This window comes from Pleurodeles waltl, chromosome 6 (genome assembly GCF_031143425.1).
Source record: "Pleurodeles waltl isolate 20211129_DDA chromosome 6, aPleWal1.hap1.20221129, whole genome shotgun sequence".
In the NCBI taxonomy this organism is placed as follows: domain Eukaryota; kingdom Metazoa; phylum Chordata; class Amphibia; order Caudata; family Salamandridae; genus Pleurodeles; species Pleurodeles waltl.
In genome coordinates, this window is record NC_090445.1 from 824890042 (window position 1) to 824902049 (window position 12008).

Below are 12008 nucleotides of genomic sequence, written 5' to 3' on the forward strand. Positions count from 1 at the left end.
TACAACAAAAAATACTACTAGCAAAAGTGGAACCTAATGGATTGGTAAATTTTACTTTCTCCAGTGGAGGGCACCCATTCTCTCGTTTAGGAGTCCGGGTCAGCGAGTTCGTGTGGCCTCACCAACCTCCCGCTCCCCATACATCCGGTCCCAGCGCGCACAGCCTGGACCAACGGCCCAGGTGCGACTGGGCCTCGAGTTCCGGGGCAGCGAGTAGTCTCTTCCGGTAAAGCGGCATGGGCGGTTCTTCGACCTTGGTGGGTGGGCGTCGTTTTCGAGGCGGTTAATTTTTTCTAACCAATGACAGGTTTTACTGGGAAATCCAGCCGCACAGGCCTTCTAGCACCGCCCAGTAAACTGTCAGTCAGTTGAATTGCCAGCTTTCTGATTAACCGTGCTTGTCTCAGCATATTGAAGTTGGTTTGGTAACAGTCGGAAGCAAATTAAAGGCAGTCGGATGTTTAAAATCTTCTGTCAGGAGACGGGAGGTAAGCTTTGATCGGGAGTTTCCCCACCTGGTTTTGGGCGGCTGGCGTAAGAGGGAGTTTCTTCATCGCCCGCTGCAAGCTACTGGAGTGTCCTGCACGATTTCAGTACAGCGTTTAACGCATAGGGTACATTAACACCACTGACCTCTATTTCGATGCGTTATTCATCCCTGGATGGAAGGAATGTGTATGTTTTTTCAGGGCCATTAACCATTACAGCAGTGTAAATGCTACCTTTCATGGGATATACAGGCTGATTTCAGATGCACTGTCCGTTCCAGATGGGCGGAAGCGTTGGTTTGAGCTCTGACAGTGGGTATTGTTTAGCGGCAGCATCTGCTACTCAAAAGGAACTGCTCTCAATAGGGCGCCACCTGGACCACGTTATGGCAGGGGCACCATCTTTCCCGTATTATAGAAGTGGCTGTATATGAGTGACCCTTCATTTTTCGTAGATGGATCATCTAACCCAGGAGTGGAAGCACGCACCTATAAGGGGTGACCTGGTGTGACTGTGAGTGCACTATACCTTTCAAGAGCTGGCATGAAGGCGCTAGCGTTTACAAAGTTGTGTCAGACTTGATTTTGAAAGTACCAACCGCTATTTGTAATATGTTTGACGATTTTGAGGCACATGGGTATTTGTCCTAGAATAGACCAGAACCATTGTCAGACTTGTGGCACTGAGCTGCAAGGCAGGACATACATGTAAATGTGTACGCATTGTAATTGTCATTGTAATAGTATTTATATAGCGCTTACTTCCTCTGACGAGGCGTTGAAGCGGCAGTAGTCCCCCCCACAATCACTCGGTTGCATCGGTGAACTGACGTCGGTAGACAGAGGTCGGGGAGAATGATGAAGAATGCAAGATTTAAAATATGAAGCCTTGGTCCTTATGCTACCTTGTGGCTGTTGTATTTTCAGTCCTTTATGATACTCCGAAGTCCGCATCAAAGCCCTTGGTTATGAGATGAGAAGGCCAGAGGGAAGATACTTTAGAGCTGAGACTTGAAAAGGTGGGTGGTCAATTGTATCGACACCTTTACTATGCGGGTTACTTCTCGCACAGTAACCCCCTTTTCAAGTCTCAGCTTTTGACTCATTGTAGTTCTGAGGTATTTGCATGCGAGTGCACAGCAGCTTGAGTCCAAGAGTAACTCCCGTAGGCTGAGTAGTAAGAAGGTCTTCAAAGATAAAACTTGAATATTTGTTGCATGCCATTCCATTTTCTTCCTCTAGGAATGTTAATCTTCACATCCTTAACTTAAAATGCCCCTTTGGGGTAACGAGTCCCTGGGTTTGCTGAAGGGTTTTGCTTGAGTTTTAGACTCAATAGTGTCACATGATTTATCCCTGCCTTTCTCAGTACCCCCTTGTACTCTTCGAAAACCTTACAATTGGGACTCTAAAGACGGTTTTGTGGTTTCTTTGTATGTGTCCTTTTAAAACCCTAGCTTGACACGTGTGTGTTTAATATCACCCATTGACTTTGTTGGGGTGAATACATTACTATGTAAAACAGCACAAGTTGTGAAACCGGCGAGACTTTATTAACTTGTTTTTGTCCTCCTGAAATACTTTGGCAACGTCACCCCAAAAGGTCCCTAATTAAAATGCAGATGTTGGGTGATGTTGCCAGTGTAACCAATGATGAAGTGTCTTCTTTACCGTCCGTTTGTTCGCCCAGTTCAAGGCTTTAGAAATTAAGTGCACGAGGTCTCCCCGTGAGCGATTGTATAACTGTTCTGGCAAATGCCTCGGCTTGTAAAAGTAAAGAAAGGCCTGGTCCATCGGGACATCCCCCAGTAAGTGTTTTTTTTTTGCAGGTATTCTTATTTCGAAACTAAAGTGAAAATCTTTCTTGCTAGTCTTTTCAGGATTGTTGCTTTTGCCCCTGGTGCTGTACTGGTTAAAAGATTGGTACTAAAGCAACGCTCTCCACTCAAAAGCACAGCTCTGAACTTTACCCTGTACAATCACCGCTGCCCAGTGCAGTTGTTTCGGGCATTACGAGGCTCAGTCATTATAAGCACGTCTCCCTCGTCACCTCCAACATAATACCACGTCTCGGAAAATAATGCTGCAGGCTCCTTATGTTAACATATTGTCATAACAGCGCAACGCTGGCTTGAGTGCCATCTTGTTACTCGAGACCCTGGCCGCACACGTTGAGATGGAAAATTAGGGCCCCGCTTGGTGTCAAGTGTATCGGGTTCTTCGCCTCTTGCATGCAAAGGATTGTTTGAAGGACAAGGTCGGTCACCCGAGCAATGAAGGGAAAAAATAACACGGCGGAGGCCTAATGCTGACCGGCGTGCCGTCTAAATGTCACACAGAGAAGGTATGCTTTTCATGTGTGCCTCCTAAGCCAGTGCTCGAAAAGCAGTACTGCAGGAAGTCTCATTCTTGGAACATCTACAGAAGTCGACGTTTCTTAACTGTCTCTCTGAAATGATTGTTGTTTGGCTGACAAGTTCCAAACCTATCACAAAAACAGCCTAACACATGAATACTATAGTTAAGATAATGACTTGTTGCAGATACAGTCACTCTTCTTGTGTCGTTTAGCGTTCCCCGAAGGTATACTCGGTTATTAACAGCAGACAGCTAGCTTCATTAAAAGTTGCTGGGTATATTGCATACATGGGAAGCCGAAGGGTGTTATCTTGATTGTGTTTTTGTTGCTAAATGGGAGTGTCATGTATTTAACAAAATGCACTGTCGAAGGAAAAAAACACACTTTCAATAGCTCTTTTCCTCATTCACACCGCATGAAACATGCACTACTCTAAAATCTAATTTTCTGAAAAAAATATACAAAAAACCCGGGAATTTAGTAATTGACTACATTATGTAAAAATTAAGTTCCAATGAGCAATAAAGAATCTTTGCACGAGAGATGTTTTTGCTGATCAAGCAGCACGGTGTCAGATTTCAGACTGATTAAACTGGCGACAAATGGTGTGTTTAAAAGGATTCTTCGACGAAGGAAGGGTCTTCTGTGATGCTGCGTTGATACTAAATTGTCTATGGTGCTCCCACGACCAGGTGAGAGGCTAAATGAGTGGCTTAAAACAAATTGTTTAAAGGGTCCTTTCATTTTGAAGTCGAGGTGTTTGTGTTTTGGGTGTATGCTGTGTGCAGAACTTCAGCCTCCTGTGGTGGCGCAGCATATGCTAGGAGATGGCAGGTTGTGGCTTGTCGTCCTATTTTCTTGCATCAGAACTTTTCGACATACGCCCCTTTGTCTGTAATAGAATATTTTAAGGCTTATTTGGGTTCACAGTAAGTTAGTGGTGGCTTCACAGAATCGGGGACCTGGGTCACCATTGCTTTTTCCCTCTATTAGTCTGTAGAGTCGTGGATCCCTAAAGATAGGGCCTGCTGTATATATTGTTAGTCTTTGAAAGGGAGTTTGGGTAAATTCAGTTTTTGTTGATTTTATAACTCAAATAACCACTTGTCTGTCATCTTCAGGGCTGCATTCTAGTAGTTGATTGAGTTATAGGAGGTGATGATATGACCTGACTACCACTGTAAATGATGGCCATATCAGAATCTAGAATTATTGCCAGTCTTTTATCATTAGAATACAGTTTGATGAATTGGCTCAATATGATTGGTGGCGCCGGAAAGCTGAGTTTTCTGGTGTCAAGAAATTCACGTATTTCCAGCTTTTTCGGAGCTCATGGATTTCAGCAGTTCAGTAGCCTGGAGGTGGTGTCGGAGTTCTTGGTGTTGATTGTGAGTGCCTGTAACAACAAAGCAAATCAGTGTGGCATGGGAGTGGGTAAATAGGTTGTGGTGGGTGTTAAAGCTGCTAAGTATAAATTGAAATGTAGGGCGATTATATGAGGCAGGAGAAGAATTCCAGAAGGATCCAGCAGGAGATCGATGAGGCGCTTATATGAAGGTTCTCTTTCTACGTCTCTAGAAGCAGTGAGATGGTAGTCATTGGTGACTGATATCACTTGCGTGGAGTGTTCCAGCAGGATTCCTTGGTTTAATTTGTGAAATGTGATTTTGAGTGCAGTAGAAATGCATCTACTTAAAGGGCTGCATAGAGTGCATCATCTTATATTTCAAGTGGTGGTTATTTAGATGCTGGATTTGAGTGGCTCATGTGGTTATAATATGTTTTGAAGTTGGCTTAGGTTGTCCTTCATTGTATTTGCAAATGAGGGGAGATTTGCCATGCATTTATACATTTTGGAAACTACTATGTTGAAATAGGCAGTTTGAGTAAATTGGCATGTCATATGGTGACAAAGTTTAATTGAAAGTGATTCATTCGGTGCACACTCATAGATATTTAATAATTCACTCGGTATTGCATGGTTGGGATGATGTAACATCTAAACATTTTTTGATGTTTGTGGGCTCCTCTGAAGTATTGTTTTCTTTTCTATATATGATGAATTCTTGTATTTTGGTTATTTTGTCAGTGAAGTAATTGGTTAATTTAATGCACAATGATCGGAATGCAAAGTTTAGTTATGCTGGTTAAAGGTGAGTAACTAGTTCGAACGGTTTTGTAGGTGTTCTTTCGTTTATGTTTTTCTTTTATTGCGATGTTAGAGAATACTTGAATCCAATAGAAATTCTTGCTCAACATTTTTCACTTTTTTCAAAGGTGAGTTCTTTATAGTTTAAATGACGATGGCTCTCGTATCTGTGGTTACTTGGGCTCAAGTCACGGTAGATCATGGGTACTTGCAAAAAGTTTCCCAGGGGCCAAAAAGTTTGGTCTGCGATGTGCTTGGGGGGCCGCATTGATGCCAGGGCAGTGGCGGTGGGGTGGGGTGGCTGGAGGGATTGGTGGCAACGCAGGTGTAGGAGAAGCAAATTATAGACATCTAGTGGCTGAAATAAACTAGGCTAAACCAGAAAACCTGGAATTAATCCCAATTTAGCCACTTTTATAAGTTGTGTGATCCTAGGCAATTGTTTAGTCTCACTTTCCCCCCTTGTTCTGCATTATCACATTTAAGATGACCTCGAAATACATGATTCATGGTGTGCGCTGCACAAAACCTGCTTCTATGTTTAATTTAATAAACTAAAATGTTGGTCATGTATGATAGGAACCTAGGCCACCCATAAAGTGCACATACCAAGTGACTTGCCTCTTTAATTTACTATTGGTGGTGTTAGTGTAAGGGAAACAATTAATGTTTCCAAATTTATGTTTGAAAACTATCACTTTCAAATGAATACATCTCAAATGCACTGATAAAATATATTGTACTAAGGTGAAATGGTTCTGCATGTTAACTAAATACACTTCTTTCATTTTGAAGAGACTGTCTTAGTTTTACACTTGTGCTGCAAGATGTCTCTAAAAATGAAGGCGTTTCTAAAGTTAAGTGCAGGAGTCCTTAGTTACTTCCATCCTTTAACACCAATTAAGTTTGAATTAAATCATTGTGTGTCTATTTAGTATTTTTATTTTATTTATTTATTATATATATTTTTTAACCTTGGCCCTGACCGTCCATCTGGTCTAATAAAACTATTGTCTCAGTGGCGGTTTTGAGAGCCAATTTTAACCTCGCTCTCTTTTGATCACCTCTGTCACTTTTTCACCTTTGGGGTCACGGCACCACCATTAAAAAAGATCTCCGGCAAAGAGCCCCCCCACCAGGGGTGGTGCCCGTCAGACATTGCAGTGCCGGTCTGACGAGGAGCAGTGCCGATGATGAAGCATGACATCCTCTGGATGTGTGAGGTCTCTTGCTCCTAGAATTTAGGACCCCTGCCACCAGTTTCCGTACTTTTTGGTTGGAACAGTGTATCATTTATATTTTGACGTTTCCATTAGGAGGATATACACTGGACCATAATTCCTCCTGATCCCTCTCTTTTTTTGAGTTTGATGAATTATATACTTAGTATGAGATATTTCTAGACAAATTGAAAAAAAAACTGTTCTCGTCAATTAAAAAGAGTGAGATCATCATTCAGTATGTAATTTAAATATTTATGTTAAAAAGAAACGAAAGCAGGAAATGACTACAGACTTACTCCAACTAGGATGCTTAACCTTTAGTGTGCATGTCTGAGACCTTAACCACTAGGCCAGAGGTGACTCCATACTGTGCAGTGTCCAACTTAGCTATGGCATTCACCCCACAGATTTTGAAGGGAAAAACACTTGAATGTTCCATCATTAGGAATGTTTAACAGTAAAAACACAAGAAAATAAACAGACACGCTGCTAAACAATACTAGGGTTTGAACCTTCAGCCTACTGAGTGACAGCACAAAACCTTGACCTGTTCTGCATCCAAACATAACTATAATATTCTTATCAAACATCTTGCTAGTCTGACTCTTTGAAGTCATTTTATGGAGAGGTCATTGCAATAACAATCTCCATCTCTCTCTTTCTCTTCCATTCTATTATTCGATGGAAGAGATCGACACACACTCAAAACGAGAGATTGAGAGGGAGAGAAATTCAGAGAAATAAATTTACAGAGAGAACTTGGGGGAGAAAGACGGAAATATGTTTTTTCAGGCTTTGATGAAAGATAAACTCGAATTAGATATTTGAGGACGAATTAAAAAGAAAAGTCTATTTCATTTAAAACGAGTGAGAGCATCCTTCAGTATGAACCCTAAACTTTTGAAGATCAAAAGAAATTAAAGACGAAATTAACCACTGACAAACCTGGAGTAAAAGCCTTGACTTTTAGGTTCTAGGTCTGTGACATTAACCTTTAGGCTATAGGTGACTCCTTACTATGATGCTTCCAGACATACCTATGACAGTCAACCCATACATGTGATTGAAAAGAAATGTGAATGTTCCAACACCAGGAAGGTTTAAAGTAAAAATACTAGTAAATAGACAAACACACTGCCAAGCGATACTAGGATTTGAAAACCTTCAGCTTACTGAGTGACAGCCCTCATTTGCAGAAAGTGAAGTGCTTTCTCTGACTTGGTGGGAGCTGGCAAAGCTCCTGCCAAGTCAGAGCAAACACCTATGTCCTGGGAGTGGGCACCCCGGGACATAGAAGGAGTCAGCCCGAGGAACTGAGGTCCCCGGGGCCATCATTGGCTCCTTGAGGAGGGGGGCCCTGCAACTCCCTCCAGCTTTAATTGCCCAGGGGAAGTGGTGGTCCCCGGGGCAGGGGTCTGATACAGACCCCCTATGTTTTTTTAATTTTAGCCCTAGGGTGGCAGGGGGTGGAGGAGGGGCAGGTTCCCCCCCTGCATTTCTTCACAAAACCTGCCCCAGGGAGGTGTCAGTTCCAGGTGCTGCAAAGCTGGGCAGCGCCCTACATTCTTTTACTGTGAAGCCCTGGGGAGGAGGCGGGCTCTGGGGGGTTCGCAGAGCCTTCAAATACCTATATATGCCAATTTGTTTTTTCTTTAATATTTCAAACTAATGAACGGATTTACACCAGTAACAAAAAGGGCGCTTTCTGGACCAAGAGCTACCTTTCTGCCAAATGTGGTGTAACTCCGTACAGTGGTTCAGGTTTTAGTCATGGTGAAAATCCCTACAGGGATTAGCATGGTAAACCCACCTTTTTGACTTCCCCCTCCCCCCCTTTTTTTTCTCAAAAGTAAACTCCCAGAGTGGGAGCCGGTTTATACCTGGTGGTAATGGACAATTCAAAAAAACACCCAGCTGCACACTCCAAATAGTTGGCACTGTTGGGTGGCTTACCTCAGACAGCCCCAACTTCCTCAGTCTGTCGGAGAAAGGTTTCACACTGATGGAGGAAATTTTTCTCTAGTAGCGCAAACCCGGTGGTCTGCCCACCTTTAAATCGGGCTGGTGGACCAAGAGTTTGGTATAGTGAGCTGTAAGCACAGTTTTTATAATGGACAGTGGTTCCAAAATAAAAACTTGGGCACATGTTCTCAAAAGTTAACAATTCATGGCTAGTTCCATTGCTTCTAGAATGCTCCTTGATTTAAAAAAAATATATACATATCCTGTGGTTATAGACACTTGCTAAATTTGTTCAGTTTAAAAATATAAGTACACAATACATCTGTGCAACTGAAGACCATTTTGCTAAATTATACAAGCAATTTTAAATACCATTTATCTAGGGTATCATTACATGAACCGTGTTTGATCGAGAATCAGTGAAAAAATCATTATGGACAACATATTAAAGCATAAATTATGGGGCCTGTTCTTAAGGAAAGTGATAACCTTACAGTCTGAAGTCGGTGACGTTTCATGGTTGCAGATTTGCAAATTTCGTAATTCACAAAAGTGTACAGAAGCAGGCCTGGAAACCAACAACAGTTGCAGGGTTTGATGTGTGCTATTAGCAAACGTTTGTTATTTGTGTTTTAGCATGAGCATACATACAAGTGTATATTTGTTCATGTGAAAATCTGCCAGGCAGGTGTAAATTTACTTGCTAAAAGTTGCTTTTCATTTTGTTTTGGGGAACTATATTCCCCCATGGAGAAACTCCTTCTGTCTCCCCACATTTTTGAGGGAGGATGAGATCCCTTGCCAACCTAGGAAATGTTTTACACCTCCTCTTGTCGGGATTAACATTTCTGATCTCTTCTGCCATGGAAACGGGTTGGAGAGGTGTTTGTGAATATACTTACATGTGTACTTTTGTAGTTAGGTGCCAACGAACAGGGCATTTCAGTGCTGGAATTGCTAATTTCCGCGTACTTTCAGCTCCTATGAATAGATTTGCTCACACAAAAATCTTCATACGAGTACATCCTTTTACAAACGCAAAACCAACTTTCGCGCATTTAAGCCAAATTTACACATTGCCGTAGCTTTTAGAATCAGCTCCTTTACATTTTGACTCTTCACTGACTATAAAGAATTGATCTGAGTTTACTCACAGTAATGTTTTACAAACTTGAATGAATGCTTAAAAGTAAACGTATCCGAGCATCTCACAAGATTATTCACCATAAACCAAAGCAAGAAAGAGAAATGGTCAATTTAGCACAGTTTTCTATGCAGAACGCTGCCATAATCAGAAGGCCGTCATAAAGCAAATGTTGGCATATTTATACCCCTGCCATGTTGAATAAACGTGCCTATAAAGAGACCACACTTAAAAAGAACCTCTGAATATAAAGAAACTGGAAATATACCAAAGATTTGCCGTATAGCACGGGTATATCGAGAGTCCTTTAAATCAGAAAGGTGCAATAATTAGAGTTTTGCTAGCATCCAAAGACTGATACAATAGGAGCCTGGGAATAGCCATGCAGTCTTTTATCAGAACTCTGATATAATGAAAACACTGCCATAATTTGTCACCTCACTGCATTACTCCAAGTGGAACAACTTGATTTTTTTCAGGCACATAGATTTCTAAAGCATCTTATTCCTTGAACAAGTAGATATTTTATATATTTCCACACTCCTGACCTATGCTTGCACAATGTACATGTAACATAAATGTCTACATAATCTTTTAGTATTGACAGCATAGAAGCGTTGCTTATACTTATTTGTAACCCTACAAATATGTAACTTACATAAAACATAGTGTGAGGAGTACACACAAGGTACTCTTATTTTGTGAATTTCAAAACGAATGGTGGACTTCACCAGGCTTTTCAACCAATTAATCTCTAATCCATCTATGGGCAACTTAGGTGCTTCGAACACAGTTTGAAGTTCATTGCAAAACCTTTGTGAATAGATGGCCGTTCGCATGCAAGAAAGTCTGTAGTCAGTAGATTTCTTCTCATTAAGTGTTTTTTAAGTCATATATGTAGTTGATCGCACCCTGAAAGCCAAATTATCTACCTGATGGTTAAAACTATTTTTACAATCCAGAAACTTAAGAGATAACTTTTCAGTAAATATTCTTTCTGTGGGGTAGAAATCTAAGGTTGTCTGGATACACCCATTCGCTCCATTATCTAAGCCTGCTAACATTCCTTACTTCACTCCCTCCTAAAAACCTGCTTCATTTGTCTGTGAAAGAAAGAGTATTAGGAGGATATTTGAGTTTCTCTCCTTGACTAACCTCTTCAACAGCTGCTTTACACCATTCTTGTACATGCAGAGAAAGGATTGCTGTTGACGTCCTGCTGTATTTCTCCATGACCTACTCCGGACTGACCGGGTAGCTCTTGTTTAACCCCAATTCTCCTTCTGATATCTTTCCCCCATCTTAGCCCTCTATTCTGGATAGGGTTGAAAACTTGCCTGGAGCAGGTTCACCCTATTAAAACTTAAACAAATCTCCCATGGTATGTTCCAGCTATTTACTTTTGGTAATCATTTAGCTATTCATACACATCCCTCTAGCGCTTCTCTTGGGACGTTAACTTGTCTATCACAGATCATACCAACAGTAGTAATGTCTATCTGGCACTATACCAGGTATACAACATCATACTCTTGTGTTTGTGCAATAGATGGTGAAATTAGTTGTATGTTCCATAGATATTTTTGCCTAATTTTGTATGAATTATGAATGCACAAAGTATGACTTTTCCATGAGTAAATCATAATTGTATTTCGAAATTTGTTTTGCCACCTGAGCCTTTAACGTTTCTGCTTAGAAATCGACGTCTAGATGAATATTGCTATTCTGCCCTTTGAATGTATGGTTATTTAAAAGTCATCCACCCATTGCTAGAAGTTGTTGTTGTTGTATTGGTTCCACCTATGTTTGCAGCACGTAGCTGACTTCTGACTTTTCTCTTTTTAAGCATTTGGACTTCTATTTGGCTTAATATGAACAAGTTCTGACCTGATTATGTATCAGTTATTTTCTGAAAGTCTGATTAGTATTACCTCTGTGTTATTTATGTGTACTCAGTAAAACCAGATTGTTAGAATTCTGGAACCTGTGATCAGGCCATTGTTTTATACCAGGTATCCGTGGTGATTAAGTGCATGCCTTCGTTATTGGTTATAAATAGCCCTAATGTTTTGATTTGACCAAAACAAGGTGTTGTACAAGGAGTTTTCTAGCACAGTCACATGTATTGCCCCCTCCCCTGACAATGGGTGCATTTGAGATTTCGGGCCTTCAGGTGATTGCATCCCTGGGAGGTGTTTGCTATTCCCTTAGCTTACAGTTATCCCTGACTCAAACCGTCTGTACGAGGGCAGAAAACCAATCTGCTGGATGTCATGTAAAGAAGGACGCATCGGAACAAAAACCAGTCAGATGCAGCAACGGTTCTGCCACTGTGAAACAGTTTATAATGTTATTAGGACGGATAATACTTCCTGAGCTGAATAATCCATTTACACCTGAAAGCGATAAAGATTTGCAATCAGCTTACACTGTGTGCACATCGAGGGCAGGGATTTAAAATGCATAGGTTGTCTGCGCATTGAAGATTTCATCTTAATTGTGTGCAAAATAAATAAATGCTTTAATTCAGAAGTTATTTTTTTAATAGTACTAACTATGGCATCTCTAGTAAATATGACAAATATGTGGAGGTCATAGGTTTTCCGGGTGAAATTCAAGTTTCATAGCTATTAGTTAGTATAGTTATTTATTGGTCATAATTATCTTGTTACCAATAATCAAT

At 41.0% G+C, this 12008-nt stretch overlaps 1 protein-coding gene across 4 annotated transcripts in view; it reads left to right on the forward strand.

Moving 5' to 3' along the window:
• The first annotated feature begins 215 nt into the window (after window positions 1-215).
• Window positions 216-12008, forward strand: part of NT5C2 (5'-nucleotidase, cytosolic II) — a 338739-nt gene continuing 326946 nt past the window's right edge. Inside the window, exon 1 of one of the 4 annotated variants that reach the window (XM_069239484.1) lies at window positions 216-488. The gene's annotated coding sequence lies outside the window, so the exon portion shown is untranslated. Of the gene's footprint in view, window positions 615-12008 lie in introns of all 4 variants that reach the window. The other 3 variants (XM_069239485.1, XM_069239486.1, XM_069239483.1) reach the window with 3 other exon arrangements.